This window comes from Macaca nemestrina, chromosome 15 (assembly GCF_043159975.1).
Source record: "Macaca nemestrina isolate mMacNem1 chromosome 15, mMacNem.hap1, whole genome shotgun sequence".
Taxonomy (NCBI): Eukaryota; Metazoa; Chordata; class Mammalia; order Primates; family Cercopithecidae; genus Macaca; species Macaca nemestrina.
Window position 1 is genome coordinate 27,509,621 of NC_092139.1, and position 23,548 is coordinate 27,533,168.

At 47.2% G+C, this 23,548-nt stretch overlaps 1 protein-coding gene and 1 long non-coding RNA gene across 3 annotated transcripts in view; one reads left to right on the plus strand and one right to left on the minus strand.

The window, feature by feature from the left end:
- LOC105496308 (mannosidase beta like) overlaps nt 1-5,203 on the minus strand; it is a 27,944-nt gene extending 22,741 nt beyond the window's left edge. Inside the window, exon 1 of one of the 2 annotated variants that reach the window (XM_011766636.2) lies at nt 5,093-5,203. The gene's annotated coding sequence lies outside the window, so the exon portion shown is untranslated. Of the gene's footprint in view, nt 1-4,768; nt 4,791-5,092 lie in introns of those variants that run through there. The other variant, XM_011766637.2, reaches the window with a different exon arrangement.
- Nucleotides 5,076-22,973, plus strand: LOC139358464 (uncharacterized). The gene is made up of 3 exons (XR_011613370.1): nt 5,076-5,208; nt 5,931-7,250; nt 22,830-22,973. It is a non-coding gene; the product is annotated as an uncharacterized lncRNA (long non-coding RNA).
- The last annotated feature ends 575 nt before the right edge of the window (nt 22,974-23,548 follow it).

Sequence of the window (23,548 nt, forward strand, 5' to 3'; positions counted from 1 at the left end):
TTCCATTCAACTGGAAGTACTCAAACACACACATACACATGCAATGTCAGGGGTGAGTATTACAATACATACAGGAAGGAGGAAGAGGGTACTATTTAATATGAAGTGGTCGGGGAAGGGCCTCTCTGCGAAGGTGACATTTCAACAGAGGAAAGAAGAAAGCAAAGGAATAAGTCATTTAAACATCTGCCAGAGTATCCCAGGATGGAGGGACAGCAAGGGCCAAGTTCCTGAGGCAGGAATAAGCGTCATGATCAAGAACAGTCAAGTAAGCAAGCTGCAGGCCGTTATGAGGACTCTGGCCATTCTCTGAGTGAAAAGGGAGCTACTGGAAGGTTCTTAGCAAAGAAATCACATGGTCTGACTCATTTCAAAATGATGCCTCTGGCTGTTTTGTTGACAATAGACTGTAGGGGACAAGACTGAAAGCAAGGAGACCAGTGAAGAGGCTACTTTAACAGTCAAAAGACACACTTGTACCAGGGTGGTAGCTATGGAGGTGGTAAATTCTCAGCTTATAGATATATTTTGGAGAAAAGCAACAGGAATGCTGAGGTGAAATCTGAAAGAAGTTAAAAATAATCCCTGAAGGAGGGGAAACTATCCTGTATGACACCATAATTAGGAATACAAAATATTAAGCATTTGTCAAAACCCAAAAAACTTGACAGCACAAAGCGTAAACTTTTTAATGTATGTAAATATTTTTACAAACACATAGGAAGGCCGTGGCAGTGGCTCACACCCATAATCCCAGAACTGTGAGAGGCCAAGGCAGGAAGACTGCTTGAGCCCGGGAGTTTAGACCAGCTTGTGCAACATAGTGAGACCCGGTTTTTAAAACACACCAACACACACACGCATGAAGTCAGGGTGTTCCAGGATGGAATGCAGAATGTGACATTTTGAATCTAAATGTATTAAACAACTTCACTGAAAGGGTGGCAGGGGAATAGGGTGCTGACCTAAGTAACTTTGAAAATGAGTGGAGCCGTAAGACTGAAGGCAAAAGGAACTGTACATACACACTGTACTCTAGCTGATAAGTTGTTTCCCACAGGGGATACAGGCGGAGCAATTCTAAAACCATGATACATGTATGCTAAGATGAACAATTAAGTAAATGTATGGTGAATGGTGGGAGTCGGGTTCGTCACAGGTGGAGTGCGAGGTTACAGATAAGCAAGAAAAGGAAGCTAGAACAGGGGTCCCCAACCCCCAGGCCACAGACCAGTACCAGTCCATGGCCTGTCAGGAACCAGGCCGCACAGCAGGAGGTGAGCGGCAGGTGAGCAAGCAAAGCGTCATCTGTATTTACAGCCGCTCCCCATCACTCACATTACTGTCTGAGCTCCACCTCCTATCAGATCAGCGGCTGCATCAGATTCTCATAGAAACACAAACCCTACTGTGAACTGCACATGTGAGGGATCTAGGCTGAGTGCTCCTTATGAGAATCTATTGCCTGATGATCTGTCACTGTCTCCCATCACCCCCAGACGGGACTGTCTAATTGTAGGAAAACAAGCTCGGGGCTCCCACTGATTCTACATTATGGTGAGTTGTATGGTCATTCCATTATATATTACAATGTAATAGTAACAGAAATAAAGTACACAATAAATGTAATGCACTTGAATCATCCCAAAACCATCCCCACCCCCAAGTCTGTGGAAAAATTGTCTTCCACGAAACAGGTCCCTGGTGCCAAAAAGGTTGGGGACTGCTGAGCTAGAACAATCCACGTGGTCATGATAAGAGCTGGACATCAGTTATGTTTAGCTGAACACAGATACAGGTGGTTATATATGGAAATACTTCTACATCTGGGCATCTATATATATGTCTCTTGCTCTGTCCACTGCGAAGGCCTAGAAGCAAGGACATTGAGAAGCACTGAGCGTACCTACAGCCCAGATCTTGTTTTCTGGGCCATTCTCCAATAAAAGGAGCCAGGGCACCTTGGGAAATGGCTAATTCTAGGACTGGGGCAGAAACACACTAGATGAGTCTGGAATAGAAAGAAGGTGCTCAACAAAACAAAACAAAGCAAAACACATAGAGGGGGATATGTCAAAGGGATACAGGAGCCAAGTGGAAGAGCTCCCAATGGCCAATGGAGGAATAATTTGAGCAACAAAATAAAGTAGCACTGGATTCTGGTCCAAAGTATAAAATAAACATCCATGAGTTCAGGCCAGGTGTGGTGGCTCACGCCTGTAATCCCAGCAGTTCAGGAGGCCAAGGCAGGTGGATCACCTGAAGTCAGGAGTTCAAGACCAGCCTGGCCAACATGGTGAAACTCTACTAAAAATACAAAAATTAGCCAGCCATGGTGGTGGGTGCCTGTAATCCCAGCTACTCAGGAGGCTGAGGCAGGAGAATCGCTTGAACTCGGGAGGTGGAGATTGCAGTGTGCCAAGATTGCACTACTGCACTCCAGCCTGGGCAACAGGCTGTCTCAAAACAAAACAAAACAAAACAAATCCATGAGTTCACACCGATACAAATAAATGGCTCTGTAAGCAAAAAATAAATAGGGGAACAGACAAATGTCCCACAGAGAAGAACTCCAAAAAATTTGCGTAACATTCTGCCTTTAAGCAGAGGGCATAATTCCATACTCCTTAAATGTGTGCTGTACATAATGACTTTCTCAAAAAGTACAGTGCAGAAAGTGCAGGAGGAAAAGTAACTCTACACTGGAAAAGCCTGACTACTACCTCAAGCCAGGTGGCCCAAGTCAACAGATGTCAATGATAACTCATAATGATAGTATGTACCCTTGATATGATATGATGAGAACAGCACTTTACCTCCTTGGTTGGATTAGTCCATTTTCATACCGCTTTGAAGAAATACCCGAGACTGGGTAATTAATAAAGAAAAAGAGGTTTAATGGACTCACAGTTCCACATGGCTGGAGAGGTCTCACAATCATGGCGAAAGGCAAAGGGGAGGCAAAGGCACGTCTTACGTGACGGCAGGCAAGAGAGCATGTGCAGGGAAACTGCCCTTTATAAAACCATCAGATCTCCTGAGACTTACTATCAGGAGAATAGCATGGGAAAAACCCACCTCCATGATTCAATGACCTCCCATCAGGTCCCTCTCAAATGTGGGCATTATGGGAGTTACAATTCAAGATGAGATTTGGGTGAGGACACAGCCAAACCCTATCAGTGGTCCTCCTCCCCCAAAACCTACTACCCTGATCTTACTCATGTCAAAAATAGGCAAATCCTAATTAAAGGTCCTTCTGCAAAATATCTGACCAGTCAGTACTATCTTGAAAACCCTCAAGTTCATCTAAAACAAGGCAAGTCTGAGAAACGATCACAGAGAAGAGGAGCTTAAGGAGATATGATGACTAAATGTAATAGGGTGCCCCGGATAACACTGGAACGGAAAAATGACATTAGGGAAAAACTAAGGAAATATGAATAAAGTACGGATTAGAGTTAATAATAAGGTATCAATATTGGTTCAGTAATTGTGACAACATGTAAGATGTTAATAATAGGGGAAATGTAGGCTATATGGGCACTCACTTAAGTATCTCTGCGATAACTTTGTAAATCTAAAATTATTCTAAAACAAAAATGTTACTGGGGAAAAAAAGAATGGGTCAACATTTCAAAACAAATAAATAACCACTGAGACAAGTATAGCTCTCAAGACTTAGCAAATACTAAATCTTCTCCTAAGACTAAAAAACTCAGATTTCACAACTGCCACAGGCCTTACCATCTCCCAACGTTGTGTACTGTGCTAGTAGGCCATTCTTGGCTTCTAATGAAGTAAGTTTAAATTCTGTTGTGAAAATTCAACTGAAAACAGACTGGGGAGTAGAAACCAGTGTCAGAAGCTACTGTTTTAGCCCAGGCACAGTGGCTCACGCTGGTAATCCCAAACACTTTGGGAGATCCAGGAGGGAGGATATCTTGCCTCCAGAAGTTCGAGACCAGCCTGGGCAACATAGTGAGACTCCATCTCTATTTGAACTTTTTTTTTTTTTAATTAAAAAGAAAAAAAAGCTGGGTGTGGTGGCTCCCACCTGTAATCCCAACACTTTGGGAGGCCGAGGCTGGTGGATCACCAGAGGTCGGGAGTTTGAGACCAGTCTGGCCAACATGGTGAAACCCTTTCTCTACTAAAGATACAAAAATTAGCCACACGTGGTGGCACACGTCTGTAATCCCAGCTACTCAGGAAGCTGAGGCTGGAGAATCGTTTGAACCCAAGAAGCGGAGTTTGCAGTGAGCCGAGATCCCGCCACTGCCCTTCAGCGTGGGCGACAGAGGGATTCCGTCTCTAAATAAATAGAATGGCTTTTTAAAAAAAGAAAATAAGTTACCGCTTTACGGCAATGGGCTGTATAGCCTGGCCTGTCCCATTATAACAAATTCCTAAGAACTGCGCAAAACTAGATTAGAATGCAAAGCTAAGCCACTTCTCGGCAAAGTCACACTGGTAGCTGGTGGGCTGAAACTGGTGTGCAGATGCCCTGCAAAATATAATTATTAATCTAAATGTGTTGTCACCACTTTAAAAGTGTTTCTCATATTCATTTCTCGCTTCTCTTAAAAAGAATTCGTCCAACAAACACGCACTGTGCACCTACTAAGGGCTTCACATTTACCACCTCGCTTTACCCGCAGTACAAGAGTGTAAATCCATTTTAGAGGACGAAACTGAGGGCCAGATAGGAACCGTGACTTGCCCACGGTAACACAGCCATATGGATTCCAACCCTAGCCAGACTCACTCTGGAGCTCAGGGTTCTCCTACCGCTCCACCCGTGGGAGGAAAGGCCCGGACCAGGCCATGAGGAGCCCTGGGTTCTGGTCCAGCCTCCGCACGACAGCGTAGGGCTGCACCAGGCGAGGCCCTCCGCCTCCCGGGGGGCTCAAACTCCCCTCCGGAAGTAATTTTTGAACGACCGCCGCGGGAACTTATTCAGGCCCTGAGCGGAGCGACAGCCTGGCCCGCTGAGCGGCGCCGCTGGGGACACGCCGGCCGGAAAAGCCAGACCGCTGCGACAAGCACAGCTCTCTCGGTTCCCGCCCCGCCGCGAGGCCTCTGCACTCACCTCCCGCGCCGCCGCGCCGCTCCCCTGGAAGTAGTTCCCCGCGACCCTGAGTCCCGGAAGTGACGCGCACTGAGCAACCAACGGGCTCTGTTCCGCTCGCGTTGCCTGCTTTCTGGGTGAGCCACCGCTGGGTTTTGTCGACTTTTGTCCCTGTTCTGTGGGTTTGAGCTGGACAAAGAGGTTTGGGGAAACGAAATCCCGAACTTGTCAATTTTTTAAGCTCCTATATCCTCAGCTCGTTTCAGCACATTTTTTTTTTAATTGAAACAAAAGTTATTTCTAGGGGCTGGGCACGGTGGCTCACGCCTATAATCCCAGCACTTTGGGTGGCCGAGTTGGACGGATCACTTGAGGTCAGGAGTTCGAGACCAGCCTGGTCAACATGGTGAAACCCCGTCTCTACCAAAAATGCAAAAATTAGCCAGGCGTGGTGGCGGGCGCTTGTAATCCCAGCTGCTTGGGAGGCTGAGGCAAGAGAATCTCTTGATCCCGGGAGGCAGAGGTTGCAGTGAGCCGAGATTACGCCACTGCACTCCAGACTGGGCAGCAGAATGGGACTCTGCCTCAAAAAAAAAAAAAAAAAAAAAAAAAACTTATTCATAGCAATGGGCTGTATAGCCTGGCCCGTCTCATTGTAACAAATTCCTAAGAACTGCGCAAAACTAGATTAGAATTTTGTCCTAAGCAAAGCTAAGCCGTCTCCCAGAGCAGAGCACAGTCACAACTGGTAGCTGGTGAGCTAAAACGGGTGTGCAGATGTCCTGCAAAATGTTAATATGTATGTGTTGTCACCATTTCAAAAGTGTTTCTCACATTCATTTCCTTAATTTTATGCCAGGTCCTAAGCTAGGAGCCTACAATGCAGAGAGGAGACAAACAGAAACACCTCTTATAATTCAGACAGAAGCAAATCATTATAATTCATTCAAAAAGCATTCACGGAGCACCTACTCCATGCTTTGTGCTGGTAACTGAGGACACAGTGCTAAACCAGGCACATACAGTCTCTGCCCTTGTGGTGCTTACAGTCTGTTGGAAGGAGACAGACTAATTAAATGAATGTGTAATCATATAACAGGATAAGTTTTTTGAAGGCAAAGAACAGTGTTCCATGATTAAGAAGGGGTGGGGGGCAAGTAGTAGGAGAAAAAGAAACCTAGATGAGAGTGTGATAACCAGCCTCCTCCATAAACCCTGATGATTCTTGGCTCCTAGTATCCATACCCTTCCGTAGTCACCTCCCACCATGAATAGGACTGACCTCTATAACCCGGAAATCTTGGAGCACGAGTTCTAAGATATTGCGGAAATCTTGGAGCACGAGTTCCAAGATAAAGTCATAAAAGACATTGGAACTTCCTCTTTGCTCTGTCTTGATCACTCGTGGGGAATCCGTGTTGTGAGGACACTCAAGCAGTCCTGTGGAGAGGCTCACATGGGGAGTAACTGAACTGCCTGCCAACAACCAGCTCTAACTTGCCAGCCGTGTGTATGAGCCAGGTGGCTCCAGCAGTCCTAGTCAAGCTTTCAAATGACTGTGGCCTGGCCAAAATCTTCAATATAAACTTAAGAGCAACCTTGAGCCAGAAACACCTGGCAACGTCACTTGAATGCCTGCCTCACAGAAGTTGTGAAATACTAAATGATACTGTTTTAAACTCCTAAGTCTTAGGATAATTGGTTATGCAGCCTAGATAACATACATAGAGGCTCAAGGAACAGAGGTTAGATACCAGAGACTCAAAAAAAAAAACAAAAAACAAAAAGAGACCTATATCTTGCCCTAAAGGAATTCACTCTCTAGGAAGACAAATAATTCACTCAACATTCACTAATCCCATACTATGTGAGGTGGCATGGGGAACCCAAAATGCATAATTTATTCATTTAACAAATATTTATGGAGTTTCTACTCTGAATCATGCACTATGAAACTGGGAAGACAATGGTGAGTAGGTGGGTCCCTACCCTGATTGTGCTTATAGACTAGGGGTCAATGTGTCACCCCCACTAATCATTCACACAGATAAATGTACACTTAAAAACCAAGAGATGTGTTGGGAAGGAAGAAGGGGGAACCGTGAGAGACGAAATAACACGGGAGATACAATCAAGAGAAGTGATCGGGGAAGACGTCCCTGAGGAGATCGCATTTCTGGTAAGAAATGAAGAATGAGGCCAGGAGTGGTGGCTCACATCTATAATCCCAGCATTTTGGGAAGCTAGGTGGGCAGATTGCTTGAGCCCAGGAGTTTGAGATCAGCCTGGTCTACATGACGAAACCCCGTCTCTACAAAAAATACCCGAAAAATTAGCCAGGTATGGTGGTGTGCACCTGCAGTCTCAGCTGCTTGGGAGGTTGAGGCAGGAGAATTGCTTGAACCTGGGAGGCAGAGGTTGCAGTGAGCCGAGGTCGCACCACTGCACTCCAGCATGGGCAACAAAGTGATACTCCATCTCAAGAAAAGAAATGAAGAATGAGGAGGACTTTGCCAGGCAAAGAGAAGGAGGAAAGAGCACGATGGGTAGTGGAAAGGCTGGGTAGTGAGAAATGGCTTGGGGCGTAAGAATAGCTGAGGGGGTTACACTGAGGCCTGCAGGGTGCACATGTTTAGGACGGGACTTGGTACTTGCCCTGGACTCACTGCGGGGTGTGAGTGAGGAGAGTGTTTTCTGGGTTGAATTGTGTCCCTCCAAAAAGCTGTGTTTGAGCCCTAACCCCCAGTACCTCGCAATGGGATCTTATTTGGAGATAGGAGCTTTACAAAGGTAATCAAGTTAAAATGAGAGTGTTAGGGTAGTCCCTAATCCAGTATGACTGCTATACTTACGAAAAGGGGAAATTTCGACAGGGCGTGATGGCTCTTGTCCATAATCCCAGCACTTTGGGAGGCTGAGATGAGAGGATCACTTGAGCTTAGGAGTTGGAGGCTGAAGTGAGTTACGATCTCACCTCTGCACTCCAGCCTGGGTGACAGAGCAAGACCCTGTCTCTAAGAAAGAAAAGAATTTATTTTAAAAGAGGGGGAACATGGACACAGATGCACACATAGAACGTCATGTGAACATGAAGTTAGATATCAGGACGATGCCTCTACAGCTAAGGAACACCACAGATGGCCAGCAGGCCACCAGAAGCTAGGCAAGAGGCATAGGACAGGCTCCTCACAGTCCTCAGAAGGTGCCACCGACACTTTGATTTCAGATTCCTAGCCCCCAAAACCAGGAAAAAGTAAATATCTGTTGTTTAAACCACTCCGTTTGTGGGACTTTGTTAGAGCAGCCCCTGCATGCTAATCCGAGTGTGCAGGTGCTTTGAAACCTGTTACTCTCTGTATCCAAATGTAAAAGATCGCCCGAGTGACTGCTGCAGGCCCAGTGACAGGCACAGCTACTTGCTCACTCTCTAGAAGCTCCTAGAGGCCTGCAGCTGAGTTTTGCTGTCTCTATTCCCTGCATGGCTCCATGAGCACCACAGCACGGTGGAGAGCTTTGTGGCAGGCTTATTTCTATCCTAATATCTATGCAAGGCACAGTGATTGCACAATGAAGGAAAAATCCAAAAAAGCCATAACCTCTGCTCTGAAAAATATTTTCTTAGAGTCACACTTGACCGAGTGAGCCAGTTTTGTATTAATTGTAGCTGCTGTTTATTGCATATTCATATGTGTAAAGGTGCCAAGCACTTTACACATATCAATATTCTCCCCCAGCACCCCTATAAAATAGGCATTACAGGTGAAGAAACCTAAGGCTGGAAAAGTTAAGCAACTTCCCTAAGGCCTCGCAGAGACTGCGTGCATAACCTTTGCACTACCCAGCCTTCTTGTGCAAGTCAGATGAGTGTACACACATGAAGGCTCTAGGAAGAGGGGAAGGATCAGCAGGGACTGAAGTATCGAGGAAGGCTTCGTGGGGGAGGCAGCTCCATGTGGGTCCCAAATGATGGGCTGGATATGGATGTGGAAAAGGGAAAGTAGAGGTACAAGATTCGCTTTTCCACTTCAAGTCATTGCCTTTGTTGGTCTCTCTGTCTAGAATGCTCTCTTCTGGCTGTCCACAAGACAAATTCATTCTCTTTCCTTAGGATTTAGCCCCAATCCTTCCCACCCTTCCCTTCCCTTCCCTTCCCTTCCCTTCCCTTCCCTTCCCTTCCCTTCCCTTCCCTTCCCTTCCCTCCCCTCCCCTCCCCTCCCCTCCCCTCCCCTCCCCTGCCCTCCCCTCCCCTGCCCTCCCCTCCCCTGCCCTGCCCTCCCCTCCCCTCCCCTCCCCTGCCCTGCCCTGCCCTGCCCTGCCCTGCCCTCCCCTCCCCTCCCCTCCCCTGCCCTCCCCTCCCCTCCCCTGCCCTCCCCTCCCCTCCCTGCCCTCCCCTCCCTTCCCCTCCCCTCCCCTATCTTCCCTCTTTCTCTCTCTTTCATTTTTTCTTTTTTTTTTTTTTTGAGACAGGGTCTCACTCTGTCTCCCAGGCTGGAGTGCAGTGGTGTGATCTCGGCTCACTGCAACCTCTACCTCCCCAGCTCAAGCAATCCTTCCACCTCAGCCTCCTGAGTAGCTGGCACCACAGATATGTGCCACCACACCCGGCTAATTTTTGTATTTTTGATAGAGATGGGGTTTTGTCATGTTAACTAGGCTGGTCTCTAACTCGCGAGCTCAAGCGATCCACCTGCCTCGGCATCCCAAAGGTCTGGAATTACAGGCGTAAGCCACCACACCAAGCCCCAAGCCACCACACCAAGCCCCAATACCTCCTTTTCAAGGCTCCACTGACCACCCTTTGCAGCTGACTATTTATCCTAAGGATGGCTGGTATTCCCCATCCCACATGCTCTTCTACCCAGTGACTGCTTTGAGCAGTAGACAACTATGGAAGAGATGATGTGTCAGTTTCAAGCATGGTGTTGAACTGGCCTGGAAATCAGCCACTATGTAAAAAGAATGACTACCCAGAGACCACCGAGCTGTGAGAAGCCCAGGTCACATAGGGAGAAAGAGTGCAGGGAGCATCAGGCATCAGACCCAAGAGAGAAGCAGCCACCTCGGGGCGGTGGAGAGATGGATGCATGTGTGATAAAGTAAATGTGGCAGAATGAAAGTGAAGCGTAGAATCTGTTAGGTTAAGGAATGGCAAAAACCACAGTTACTTTTGTTCCAACTTAATAGATGGTGGGTATAGTGTTTTTTGAACAATTCTTTTGGCTTTTTTGTATATGTTTTAATTTTTCGTTTTAAAATGTTGGGCCAGGCACAGTGGCTCACGCCTGTAATCCCAGCACTTTGGGAAGCCAAGGCAGGCAGATCACGAGGTCAGGAGTTTGAGACCAGCCTGGCCAACATCGTGAAACCCCGTCTCTACTAAAATACAAAAATTAGCTGGTTGCGTGTGCCTATAATCCCAGCTACTCAGGAGGCTGAGACAGGAGAATTGTTTGAACCAGGGAGTTGGAGGTTGCAGTGAGCTGAGATCGCGCCACTGCACTGCAGCCTGGGTGGCAGAATGAGACTCCGTCTCAAATAAAAATTAAGAAATAAAACATTTTTTGAACAAAGAAACTATCTTGAAAGTGGATTCTCCAGACCTAGGCACCTCAGCAGACACCGCATGGGGCAGAGATGGGCCTGGGAGATGGAGCCCTCCAGAAGAGAATATCAAGTTCATAGAAGGGGAACCCTGCTAGTATTTGTCACTTGGGCTGCCCAGCATCTGAGCCCCCATTGTGGGAATCCCAAGAAGCAGGGAGATAAATGCAGACGAATGGGGTGGACACGCTCCCCTCAATTCCTGCTGGAGCGTGGACACTGGACCTAACCATGACCAGCCAGAAGCCCGACTCCAGACTCTGAATCCAGAGGCAGAAAGACCAGCTGGAAGGGTTGGTCAGAGATGGTGGTAAGTCCAGAGTCCAGGGCCTTGTTCAGAGCAGGTGGCTCTCAGTCCAAGATCTCATCACACCTGACTTGGGTGGTTCCTGCCTGAGCCAGGTATCACAGTGTTCCCAGCAACTCCTTCTCGCCTTATGCTCAGCTCCAGCATGAAGCCAAGAATGCTGAGTGTGGTGGATCCCACTGAATCCAGAATGCAGGACCACAAGGAGGGGCCTCTCCGGGCAGTGGGGACAGTCTCCGTGTGCCAGAAAAGCCAGCAACAGGTTCATCTTTGAGCCAACAGGGCCCAGGCAGCAGTGGAGACTCGCCACGTTCTGGATTCTTTCTCTGGGCATCCAGGAGGTTCATAGCAGATAAGCAACTTCAGTTGTTCAAGGCCTGCTCTCCTCCTGCTTTCTACAAGGTAGGGACTCAAGGCTGGATTCCACACTCAGATATCTGTAAATCTGCAGGCTCAGGTCTGCTGCAAAGGAGGATAGGCTCACGTTTCCACCCTGGGCTTATTAGAAAGGGCATCAAACAGAATTTCCATCAGAAGAGGGATCACATGCCAAAACCACACAGGGTCTACCCTTCCCAGGAAAATCAAACCCCTTGATCTGTTCTTGAGACTCAACATTTCCCACGGTTGTGAAAAGTGAAAAGCTTCATTCAGCAGACACTTGTTGAGCACTGACTGTATGTCAGAAAAATCCTAGGGACAATATCTTGGGCTCTGGTTGGGGAAGATGGGCAGAGAAACAAACTAAGACAATAGGATATTGTGAGAAGTGTGTGGGGTGACAGAAAAACCCAGAACATCAGACTCTGTCTTGGTGATCAGGGAAGGCTTCCCAGAATAGGTGTCTTTTAGTCTCCAGCAGAAGAGTACAGCAGCAGCAAAGGCCCAAGCTGGGGCTTACACTCCCAGTGCCCCTCAAGAAGAGACTCCAGAACTTCATCTCTCTAAAGCACTTCAGTCCCAGAGGCAGCACAAAGCTCACCCACATCCAGCATCTGGACGGCTTTATCTACCCCCACATTTACTAAGTGCCCCGTTACACTTAGCTCTAAGTGACAGCACAGTTGACGCCCTGGGTTAAATCCACACCAAATATCCAGTCATACACAGCACAAGCAGAATCACTTGTCCCGGGAGGGCACTTTTCCACTTGAGTAATGATGGTGCCTTTTAATTGTATGATGTTTATCCTCTTGAGAGACTTTAAGCCAGACCAGCGCTCCCAGAGGGAGACAGAAACTGGGTGTCATCATCTCCATTTTGTAGTTGGATGAACTCAATAAAGAAATCTGGCCCTGGCCACATAAGCTGGAATCTTACTCCTCCTTCAGGGCCCAGCTCAAATTACCTCCGCCTTGAAGATTCTTAGGTTCCTTCATCAGAATTTCCAGGCAGCATATGATGTTGGAAGAAGCTCTGGCTTAGGAGAAATGGCTGAGGCCTCACTGCACACAGGCCCTGTGATGGATACCTGACCTGCATTTGCTCACCTGATCCAGCAATCCCAAGGGAGCGTTTCCATGTCACACCTAAGGAAATGGAGGTATTGAGAAGTTGGATGATAGATCTAGGATTACATAATAATAACTGTGAAACCCAGGATCTCTAAAGCGAGATCTCTTAAGTCCACTGTCTTAACCACACACGATCCTGATCCATTCGTTCATTCATTTAACAGGTATTTATTGAGCACCTACTATATGCTCAGTACTTGCTAGGAGTGTAGTCCTTCCTAGGGATGAAGGAGTGAGGAAAACATAGCCCCTGGCCTGACAAAGGTTACTGTCTAGCAAGGAAGACAGATTTAAAATACTTCCATAAATGATTATTTAATTACATATCAGGCAATGTTAGAAGAATTTAACTGAACTAGTTAAGACACTAGTGCGGCAGAAGAGGAAATTGGGTCCCTGGATGGCTCTGTCTTTTCTCTAATTCAGGGGTCAGTCATCTCTTCCTTTTTTCTTACATTCTGTAGCTAAGCAATGCCTGAAGATGCCAACGTTTGCTTTGGGAACTTTCACAGGTCATGTCCCTCTCTGAATCACAGTTTTTCTAGCTGTTAAATGAGGATGAAAATAGCAGAAGACTAGGAGCAACCCAAATATTTATCAACAGGGGACTGCTTAAATGATAATACATCTACACTATGGAATAGACTATTAAAAAGCACAAGGCGGCTGGGTGCGATGGCTCATGCCTGAAATCCTAGCACTTTGGGAGGCCAAGGCAGGCAGATCATTTGATGTTGAGAGTTCAAGACCAGTCTGGCCAACATGGTGAAATCCCATCTCTACTAAAAACACAAAATTAGTGCTCACCTGTGATCGCAGCTACTCGGAAGCGGAGGCATGAGAATCACTTGAACCTGGGAGGCAGAGGTTGCTGTGAGCCAAGATCGCACCACTGTACTCCAACCTGGACAACAGAGCAAGACTGTCTCAAATTTTTAAAAAATTAATTTAATTAATAAATAAAATGCATAAGGCAACTCTAAACACTGGAAAAGGATACCTAAGACAGACTGCATGAAGGAAGCAAGGTACTGAGCAGTGGGGATGGAACCTGCCATTTGTGTAAATAACAAAGGTGAAAGAAGGTTTTTTTAAAAAAACCTTTTATGTGTGTAGGCTATCTCAGCAAGCCAGTAAGGAAGCACAAGAAACAGATCATGGGACCCCCACCCCAGGGAGGAGACCTGGACACAGAATCACGCAGAGACTTACTCTGAACATGCACCATTTTGTACCTTTTGAATTTTGCCTTCTGTGCATGTTCCTTCTTGAAATATAAATCAATCGATTCAAGAAAATTTTAATACAACATTTTGATGAGGATAAAAACATAGTCAAGGCCTGGCGCAGTGGCTCACACCTGTAATCCCAGCACTTTGGGAGGCCAAGGAGGGTGGATCACCTAAGGTCGGGAGTTCAAGACTAGCCTGACAAACACATCTCTTCTAAAAACACAAAATTAGCTGGACATGGCGGCCCATGCCTGTAATCCCAGCTACTCGAGAGGCTAAGGCAGGAGAATCGCTTGAACCCGGGAAGCGGAGGTTGCAGTGAGCCAAGACTGTGCCATTACAGTCCAGCCTGGGCCACAAGAACGAAACTCCATCTAAAAAAATAAAACAAACAAACAAAAAACGCAGTCAAACAGCCCTGCTCATATCAGCTACCTCCTGGGGTTATTGTCGGTTTCAAAGGAGAGGTCAGATGTGGCAGCCTCTTGGAAAATCTAAAACAATGAGAACACTTGTTGCTCCTGATGAGATGAGAGAGGAATAAGGGTCCAAACAGAAAAGAGGAGAAAAAAGGAGGAAAAGACAAGAGAAACGAAGCTGTGCATAGGCAGAACAGCCCACAGAGCAAAAATCCACGATTACTTTAGTGCCACTGAGACCCCAAGGCAGTTGTGCTACCTGCTTCTGTCTAGTCAGCTGCCAGGTTGCCATGGTAATGTAATAACTCCGTGATAAGCTTATTTTTTATTCTGAAAACATTGTTTTAAAAAGCCGGTAGCTGCAGATGGGCAAGAACGAGCAGAGAATGTGCTATGTGAGAGGAGGGAGCAGAGTGAACCCGCCACCCCCACCCTGAAAACTGCAGGGTGGGCCTAAAGCAAAGGGTTGCAGACCTGAGCATGCATCTCAACCTCCTGAAGGGCTGATTACAACACAGACAGTTGTGCCCTGCCCTAATCAGCTCCTGATTCAATAGAGCTGGGGTGGGGCACGTCTACCAAGTGCCCAGGAGGCACGGCTGCTGCTGACTGGGGGCCACATTTGGAAAACCACTGTCCTACCTGATATCTAAAAGCCTCTCCAACTCAGGATTCGGTGGGCTGTGGGCCCCAGCTCCTACTTTCCCTGAGTACATCATGCCCTCCATTGGCCTCCTCTGTACTAAAAGCTATGACATCCTAACAGGAGAGCATAACACGGGCGGTAAGGTAGACTGAAGCACCTGGTGGGCCAAGGGCACAGAGGGCAGTTTCCAAGGCTGAGGCCAGTCCCTCACAGAGGCAACTGCCTGGGAAGATTGGCCAGCATTTCAGCTGCCTTTGCCAGAACTCTCTCATGGGGTCAATTAACTGGGTGTGATGGCTAATAGTTGCCACTGAGCCAGAGGAGAGGCGGCTGCCAGTCAAGGATATAGCTCAGGGCCAGGCACGGTGGCTCACGCCTGTAATCCTAGCATTTTGGGAGGCCAGGGCAGGCAGATCACTTGAGGTCAGGAGTTCTAGACTAGCCTGGCCAACATGATGAAACCCTATCACTACTAAAAATGCAAAAATTAGCTAGGGGTGGTGGCGCACGCCTGCAATTCCAGCTACTCGGGAGGCTGAGGCAGGAGAATCACTTAAACCCAGGAGGCAGAGGTTGCAATGAGCCATGATCATGCCACTGTACTCCAGCCTGGGGGACAAGAGCAAAACTCCTTTTAAAAAAAAAAAAAAGGAATGTAGCTCGGCAAGGGTCAGAGCTGGCTGGAGAGGATTTGACAGAAATGACAGAAGCCAAATCTTCAGGCACTGATTTACCTTGATGGGATCCTGATTCCCCACTGAGAGATGGACAGGAGAAGTCTGAACACCCAACCCCATCCAACATGCACAGCGGGCTGAGTGAGAAAGCTGGCCGCTGGGCAAGAATACCATATTAATGACAAGCCCTTGGAATTCAGGAATTCTCGTACATTCAACAAATATTTTGAGTCCCAGCTATGCACCAGGCACTATGCTAGGAGACACACACATGGGTGAAAAGCAAGATACTGCTGCACCCTCATGGCACCTACATTTAAGTCAAAACAGATGTTATTCCAAAAATCCGATCATTTATACAACTGTGGCTGTATAAGTGAATGATCTTGTTCTTGGGAAATAATGCTTAAATGTTTAGGGGTAAAGGAGCAAGATATCTGCAAATTACGCTTAAGAGGTTCAGAAAAAATAACAGTCATATATTACGTGTATGTAAGTATGTGACATATAATCTATACATATACATATATATGAAGAGACAGGGTGAGAGAATCACAAAGGAAATGTGACAAAATGTTAACAATTGTTGAATCTGGGAGTTTTAAAAATTTTTTTATTGTTTTTTTTTTTTGAGACAGAGTTTCACTCTGTCATCCAGGCTGGAGTGTAGTGGCGCAATCTCAGCTCACTGCAACCTCCACCTCATGGGCTCAAGAGACCCACCTCAGCCTCTCAAGTCTCTGGGACTATAGGTGTGCACCACCATGCCTAGTTAATTTTTTGTACTTTTTTGTAGAGACGGGGTTTTACCATGTGGGCCAGGTTGGTCTTGAACTCCTGGGCTCAAGTGATCTACCCACCTTGGCCTCCAAAAGTGCTGGGCTTTGAGCCACCCCACCCAGCCAGGAGTTCTTTTTATTTTTATTTTTATTTAATTTTAAAAATTGAATAAAATTTAATTTATTTAATTAAGGTAAAGGTAATTTAAGCCAGGCACAATTGCTCACACTTGTAAACTAAAAATACAAAAAATTAGCTGGGCGTGGTGGCAGGTGCCTGTAGTCCCAGCTACTTGGGAGGCTGAGGCAGGATAATGGCGTGAACCCGGGAGGCGGAGCTTGCAGGGAGCTGAAATTGCACCACTGCACTCCAGCCTGGGTGACAGAGCGAGACTCTGTCTCAAAAAAAAAAAAAAGTGTATATATATATATATATATATATACACACACACACATATATACACACAAAATTAACTGGGTATGGTGGTGCATGCCTAGAGTTCCAGCTACTCAGGAGACTAAGGTGGGAGAAGTACCTGAACCCTGAAAGTTGAGGCTGCAATGAGCCGAGATTGTGCCACTGCACCCCAGCCTGGGTGTCGGAGTGAGACCTTATCTCCATAAATACATAAATAAAATTAATTTAATTTAAATTATTTAATTTTTGAAATATTATTTTTTTAGACACAAGGTCTTGCTGGAGTGCTGCAGCACAGTCATAGCTCACTGCAGCCTTGAACTCCTGGGTCAAGCAGTCCTCCCATCGTAACCTCCCAAGTAGCTGGGACTGCAGGTTCGTGCCATCACACCCAGCTAATTTGCTTATTTTGGTTTTTGTAAAGATGAGGTCTCACTATGTTGCCCAGGCTGGTCTTGAACCCCTGGGCTCAAGTGATCCACCTGCCTGGGCTTCCCAAAATGCTGGGATTACAGGCGTGAGCCACCGCCCCCAGCCCATGGAGTTTTTTGTATTATTCTTGCAACTTTTCTAAAAGCTTGATATTATTTCAAAATTAGACATTTTTTTAGAAACACATAAATCACATAATACACATAAATTCATTAAATACATTAAAGAATGATAAAATCACATAAATAAGAATGATAACAGTGAGGAGCACTATAATAATGATGTAAGGACTTAAAATGAAGTGGTTGTCTTATCAGAAGGCCAAGGAGGGCTTCCTGGAGGCAATAGATTTAAGCTAAGGTCTGAGTGGAAGTTGATCGGGAGAAAGAGCTGCCTTCCAGGGAGAGGACACAGCAGAGACCGTGCAGGGAGAAAGAACAGAGCACCTAGGAGGAACTGAAGAAAGAAATCAGAGCAGCTGGAGCCATGAGCCACACAGCCTTTCCTTCCTCACGTGATGATGAGCCGGACAGAGGGCAAGGTGTCAGAAAAGGGCTTCTCTTCTGGCCCAGGATGGGGTCTGTTTTGTTTCTCCCCTGCCCTTTCTGGTTCAAGTTCTTCTGCATCTTCCTCTGGCTCCCCTCCAATCTCAAGTCCTTAAGACTCTGCTCAAATGCAGTTCCCCAGGTCAAAGTCCCAGAATCCCAGCAACATATGGCAACTGCTTTCACAGCCGCCTTCCCTTTAGCTCCATCTCAGTCCCACATCCCTGGTCACCGTCCATCAACCCCTTTACCTGCCATTAAAATGAAACAAAACAACAAAAAAAAACACATTGGGCTGTCGTTTCAACTTATTTCTTCAATTTGCTTCCTGGGCCTCAGGCAGCCAGCTCCATCTGTGGATGGCTCTGTGCAGTTTCCACATGCTCTCCATCCACTGTCCATTTCCAGAGACCTCACGTAGTGCTGCCTTTCGGATTTCCTCTGGGGGATCAGCCAAGAGCAATGCTGGGTGATTTTGTAGCATGAACCTGCATAATCAACACATGGCATCTCCATAGCATCCTTCATCGAGGTTAGCCAAGTATTCTTTTTTTTTTTTTTTTTTTTTTTTTTTTTTTTTTTTTAAAGACAGAGTCTCACTCTATCACCCAGGCTGGAGTGTAGTGGCATGATCTCGGCTCACTGCAACCTCTGCCTCCTGGGTTCAAGCGATTCTCCTGCCTCAGCCTCCCAAGTAGCTGGCATTTCAGGCATCCGCCACCATACCAGGCTAATTTTTGTATTTTTAGTAGAGACGGGGTTTTACCATGTTGGCCAGGCTGCTCTTGAACTCCTGATCTCAGGTGATCCACCCACCTCGGCCTCCCAAAGTGCTGGGATTACAGGGCGTGAGCCACCGCACCCAGCCAATCCAAGCATTTTGCAGATGCAGCGTAACATTGAGCCAAATCCTAGTAAGGCTTTCTAAACCCTAGGAAGTAAGCACTGTTTTACTAGGTATTCACTGAATCAGAGAACTCAGATCTTAAAGGAAACGACGAGGTCTTATAGTCTAATACCCCCACTTTACAGACAGCTCGGGTAAGTCAAGGAAGTTGTCCAAGGTCACAGAGCAATTTCATGGAGGAGTTGGACCTATATATATATATATAATTTTTTTTTTTTGGAGACAAAGTCACTCTGTTGCCTTTGGAGGCAGTGGCACGATCTCAGCTCACTGCTCAAGCGATTCTTGTGCCTTGGTCTCCCGAGTAGCTGGGATTACAGGTGCTTGCCACCATGCCTGGCTAATTTTTGTATCTTTAATAGAGACCACATCTGGCTTTTTTTTTTTTTCTTTTGAGACGGAGTCTCGCTCTTGTCGCACAGGCTGGAGTGCAGTGGCACGATCTCGGCTCACTGCAACCTCCACCTCCCAGGTTTCTAGCGATTCTCCTGCCTCAGCCTCCTGAGTAGCTGGGATTATAGGCACCCACCACCGCGCCCTGCTAATTTGTGTACTTGTAGTAGATACGGGGTTCCGCCATGTTAGACAGGCTGGTCTCAAACTCCTGACCTCAGGTGATACACCCGCCGCGTCCTCCCAAAGTCCTGGGATTAAAGGCATTAGCCACTGTGCCTGGCCCGCCTGGCTAATTTTTGTATTTTTAGTAGAGACGGGGTTTCGCCATGTTGGCCAGTCTGAGTCTCGAACTCCTGACCTCAAGGGATCCACCTGCGACGGCCCCACAAAGTGCTGGGATTACAGGTGTGAGCCTGCGCCTGGTCTAGAAATCTGATTTCTTGATGCCTACCTAGTAGAAGGTCAGCATCCACAATAGCCAGTTAATAAACAATGGACGTGACCTCTCAGGAAGCTGGGATTCTGAATAGCAGCAACTATTAGCCTTTATCTAAGAAGTGAGCAGTTTGCACGGCCTTGGTGGGAAATAAACCCCATGCCTCTATCATTGCATTTAGCAATACTGTATTTGCTGTGTTATTTTTATCCATTTGGTTTCACTCTAGCCCGGGTTCCTATTTCTCATTTATGACTAAAGACCCTCGCATGAGGAAAGGGGAAGTCAGAAAGAAAGGAGAGTCTTGTCTTTTGTACTCTGTAAACCTTTCCAGTCTTTTTTTTTCTTTTTTTCTTCCTTTATAACGTTTTCTTTCCAGAGCCAGACAAGCTTCTCAAATCTCCTGCATTTCCAATCCCCTGTTCGCCTTGGCTGTAATTATCTTGGGAAAATTTAAATTCCTTATCATGGCTTTGTGACAGTGCCGGCTCAAGATACACAAGCCCACTTCCATTCTGAGGTCTTGTCAGATTGTCCTCAATAGGTTCCCTTAATAGGAATTATTGTTAGATTTTTTTTTTAAAGTGTGATAATGGGGTTGTGACTATGTCTAAAAAAGAGCCTTATCTTTTTAAGATACATACTGAAATAGTTATGGATGAAATAATGTGAAGTCTGGGATTTGCTTTAATATATTCTAGTGGGAGAAGGAATGAAAAATAGGCTCACTTGGTGTGCTGGTCTCCCCTGCCTCTGTCCTGCAAGTTATTCTTTTTTTTTTTCAGATGGAGTCTCGCTCTGTCCACCAGGCTGGAGTGCAATGGCATGATCTCGGCTCACTACAAACTGCCTCCCGGATTCAAGTGATTCTCTTGCCTCAGCCTCCTGAGTACCTGGGATTACAGGTGCCTGCCCCCACACCCGGGTAATTTTTGTATTTTTAGTAGAGACGGGGTTTCACTACGTTGGCCAGGCTGGTCTCAAACTCCTGAACTCAGGAGATCCATCTGTCTCGGCCTCCCAAAGTGCTGGGATTACAGGCATGAGCCACTGCGCTCGGCCTCCTGCAAGTTCTTTTTGCTGCATCTTCCTCACCTCCACCCATTCACCCCCAGTCTTTGAATTTGTTTATTTTGTGTCTGGGGACAGGATTTGCCTCCCGGAGACTCAGTCAAGAGAATATGGGCACTGGGGCCAAAGAGACTTAGGTTCAAAACTCCAGCCTTACCCTGATGAGCCTAGTGGCCATGGACAAGGTATTTAATTGTCTGAGTCCCAGTTTCCCCATCTGCAAAGTAGAGATAATAAATTGACAAACAGCCAAACAGCCTACTTTTCTAGTGGGTTCTTCTTGCCTCTTTTCTTTCTTTCGCCATGGGAAGGGGGGGTCTTGCTTTGTTGCCCAGGTTGGTCTCAAACTCCGGGCCTCAAGCAATCCTCCCACCTTGGCCACCCAAAATGCTGGGCTTACAGGTGTGGCCCAGCACACCTGGCCTCTTTTTCTAATTCTGCTTCCACGCGCCCTGAAGATTCGTAAGCAGTTTACAGTCCTCCAATACCTCTTTGCTCTTCAAAGGCTCAGCTGGATGAGGTGGATCACACCTGTAATCCCAGCACTCTGGGAGACCGAGGTGGGCGGATCACCTGAGGTTGGGAGTTCAAGACCAGCCTGACCAACATGGAGAAACCCCGTCTCTACTAAAAATACAAAATTAGCCAGGTGTGGTGGCGCATGCCTGTAGTCCCAGCTACTTGGGAGGCTGAGGCAGGAGAATCGCTTGAACCAGGGAGGCGGAGGTTGTGGTGAGTCGAGATCGCACCACTGCACTCCGGCCTGGGCAACAAGAGCAAAACTTTGTCTCCAGGGGAAAAAAAAAATACTCTCCCCTCAACTTCAACCACCTTCTCCAAGCTTCAGACAAGATCCAATGCCTGTTACCCACATCCTCCTGGAGGTCCCATGAGTGAAAAACTCAACACGTGCAAATCGGCTCTGTTGCTCCTCCCCTCAATCCACTGCCCCCTGGTGCATCCTGATCAGCCCTTGGGGCTCCCCAGCCCATTCTCAACAACCTCTCCTTCACCTTCCTCATCCATCTACTGCAGGCCTGGGCCCCATTTTTCAGAGCCCTCTCAAATCCAGTGCCTTCACTCCCATGCTCCTTGCCCACTGCCCCCTCAACCCCCTGGCTCAGGCCTCCAGGATGGCTGGCCTGGACAGCTGTGACAGCTTCCTCACTGAACCTCTTCCCTCCAGCCTCTCAGGTCTCTGTTCCGCCCACCAGGCTGCTGGCAGTGTTCTCCTTCCAAACCACCACTGCAGGACTTGAAAGCCTCCAGTGGACTGTCTCCACTGAGAACAGGACAGGTCCAAATTCCTTAGCATGGCATTTGACACCCTGCATAGCTTGGCCCTAATGCATTATTCCAGATTCATCCACGTTTCTTGCCGCTGAAACCACAGGCCTAGGTCTCCTAGTCTGTGGACCCTCACACCTGTACCAGAACCACGTGAGGCCCTGATTAGAAATTCAGAACCCTGGGCCCTACCCTGGACAACTGAATCTGGGGTCCAGGTCCGAAGCCCAAAAAGATGTGAGAACCTTCACTCCAGCTACACCAAATAATTTGCTATTCACTAACCAGGTGTTTGCTCGGGCTGGATTAATTTTTCCTCTTTCTTCAAGATCCAGCTTAAAAGTCACATCCTGGCCAGGCATAGTGACTCACATCTATAATGCCAGCACTTTGGGTGGCTGAGGCAGGTGGATTGCTTGACCCCACAGGTTCTAGACCATCCTGGGCAACATGGAGGAACCCCGTTTCTACAAAAAATACAAAAGTAGCCTGGCATAGTGGCACGTGCCTGTAGTCCCAGCTAATCAGGAGGCTGAGGTGGGGGCATCACCCAAGCCCAGGAGGCAGAGGTTACAGTGAGCCCAGATCAAGCCACTGCACTCCAGCCTGGGTGACAGAGTGAGACCCTGTTTCAAAAAAAAAAAAGAAGCCAGATAAGGTGGCTCACATCTATAATCCCAACACTTTGGGAGGCTGAGGGGGGTGGATCATTTGAGGTCAGGAGTTCAAGACCAGCCTGGCCAACATGGTGAAACCCCGTCTCTGCTAAAATACAAAAATTAGCCGGGCAGTAGTGACGCGCACCTGTAATTCCAGCTACTCCGGAGGCTGAGGCAGGAGAATCGCTTGAGCCCGGCAAGCAGAGTTTGCAGTGAGACAAGATCATGCCACTGCACTCCAGTCTGTGTGACAGTGAGACCCTGTCCCCCCAACCGCCCCCCCAAAAAAAAGTTACATCCTAGGCAAAGCCTTTCCTGCTCCTTAGCAGGGAGAAGTCCCCACCCACTCTGCTCCCACAGCTCCTTGTATGCACCTCGATTATAGACTGTGTATATCACACTGTGTAATTATCTGTTTGCCCACTTGTCTAGCTAGGATGAAAATGGCATCAAAGCAAGTCAGTCCACAGAATGTCTGGAGCCCCCAACTCAGTGAATGGCACAGAGCAGTACCTGATAAATATCAATTCATTTGAATTGTGCTTTACTCTTCCTTGGCTCCTGGACACCAAACACGGCACTTAGCACCTGATGTGTATTACTACATTGATATCTGATGGATAAATTATCAAAGGATGGAAGGAGGCAGGAATAAAAGATAAAATATGCCAATAAATTAATGATGACTTTTCATCATCAATTAATATTCTGGAATGTTTGTGCATGCCTGGAACCATCTCTCACCTGAAGGATGTGGGAATTGGGTCAGAGGTCAGATGGGATCCTGGGGCTTCTGGCTCCAGGTTCACGGGTGAAATCAGCAGACCAAAGTTCTGATGTTAATCAGAAATGTCACTATCACCATGACAAGCGCGAGTGTAAAGTGCAGTGCCATCTTCCATTGCAGGGTCCTTGTCGTTGCTATAGGAAATCCTCACGTCACCTTTATCACTCCACCTCGCAGGACCCACAGAGACCCTACTGATACCAAGCCATGGGAAATCAAGCTGGCAGAAATCACCTGTAGGCTGCTGAGGCAGGGTCAGGGATAGCACTGTTCTGGGGCAGGTGGGCTTGTCTGGAGGCAGGCAAGCCCCACTCCTAACCCTGGCCTCTCCATGTACTATCTGTATGAGATTGGATGAGTTATC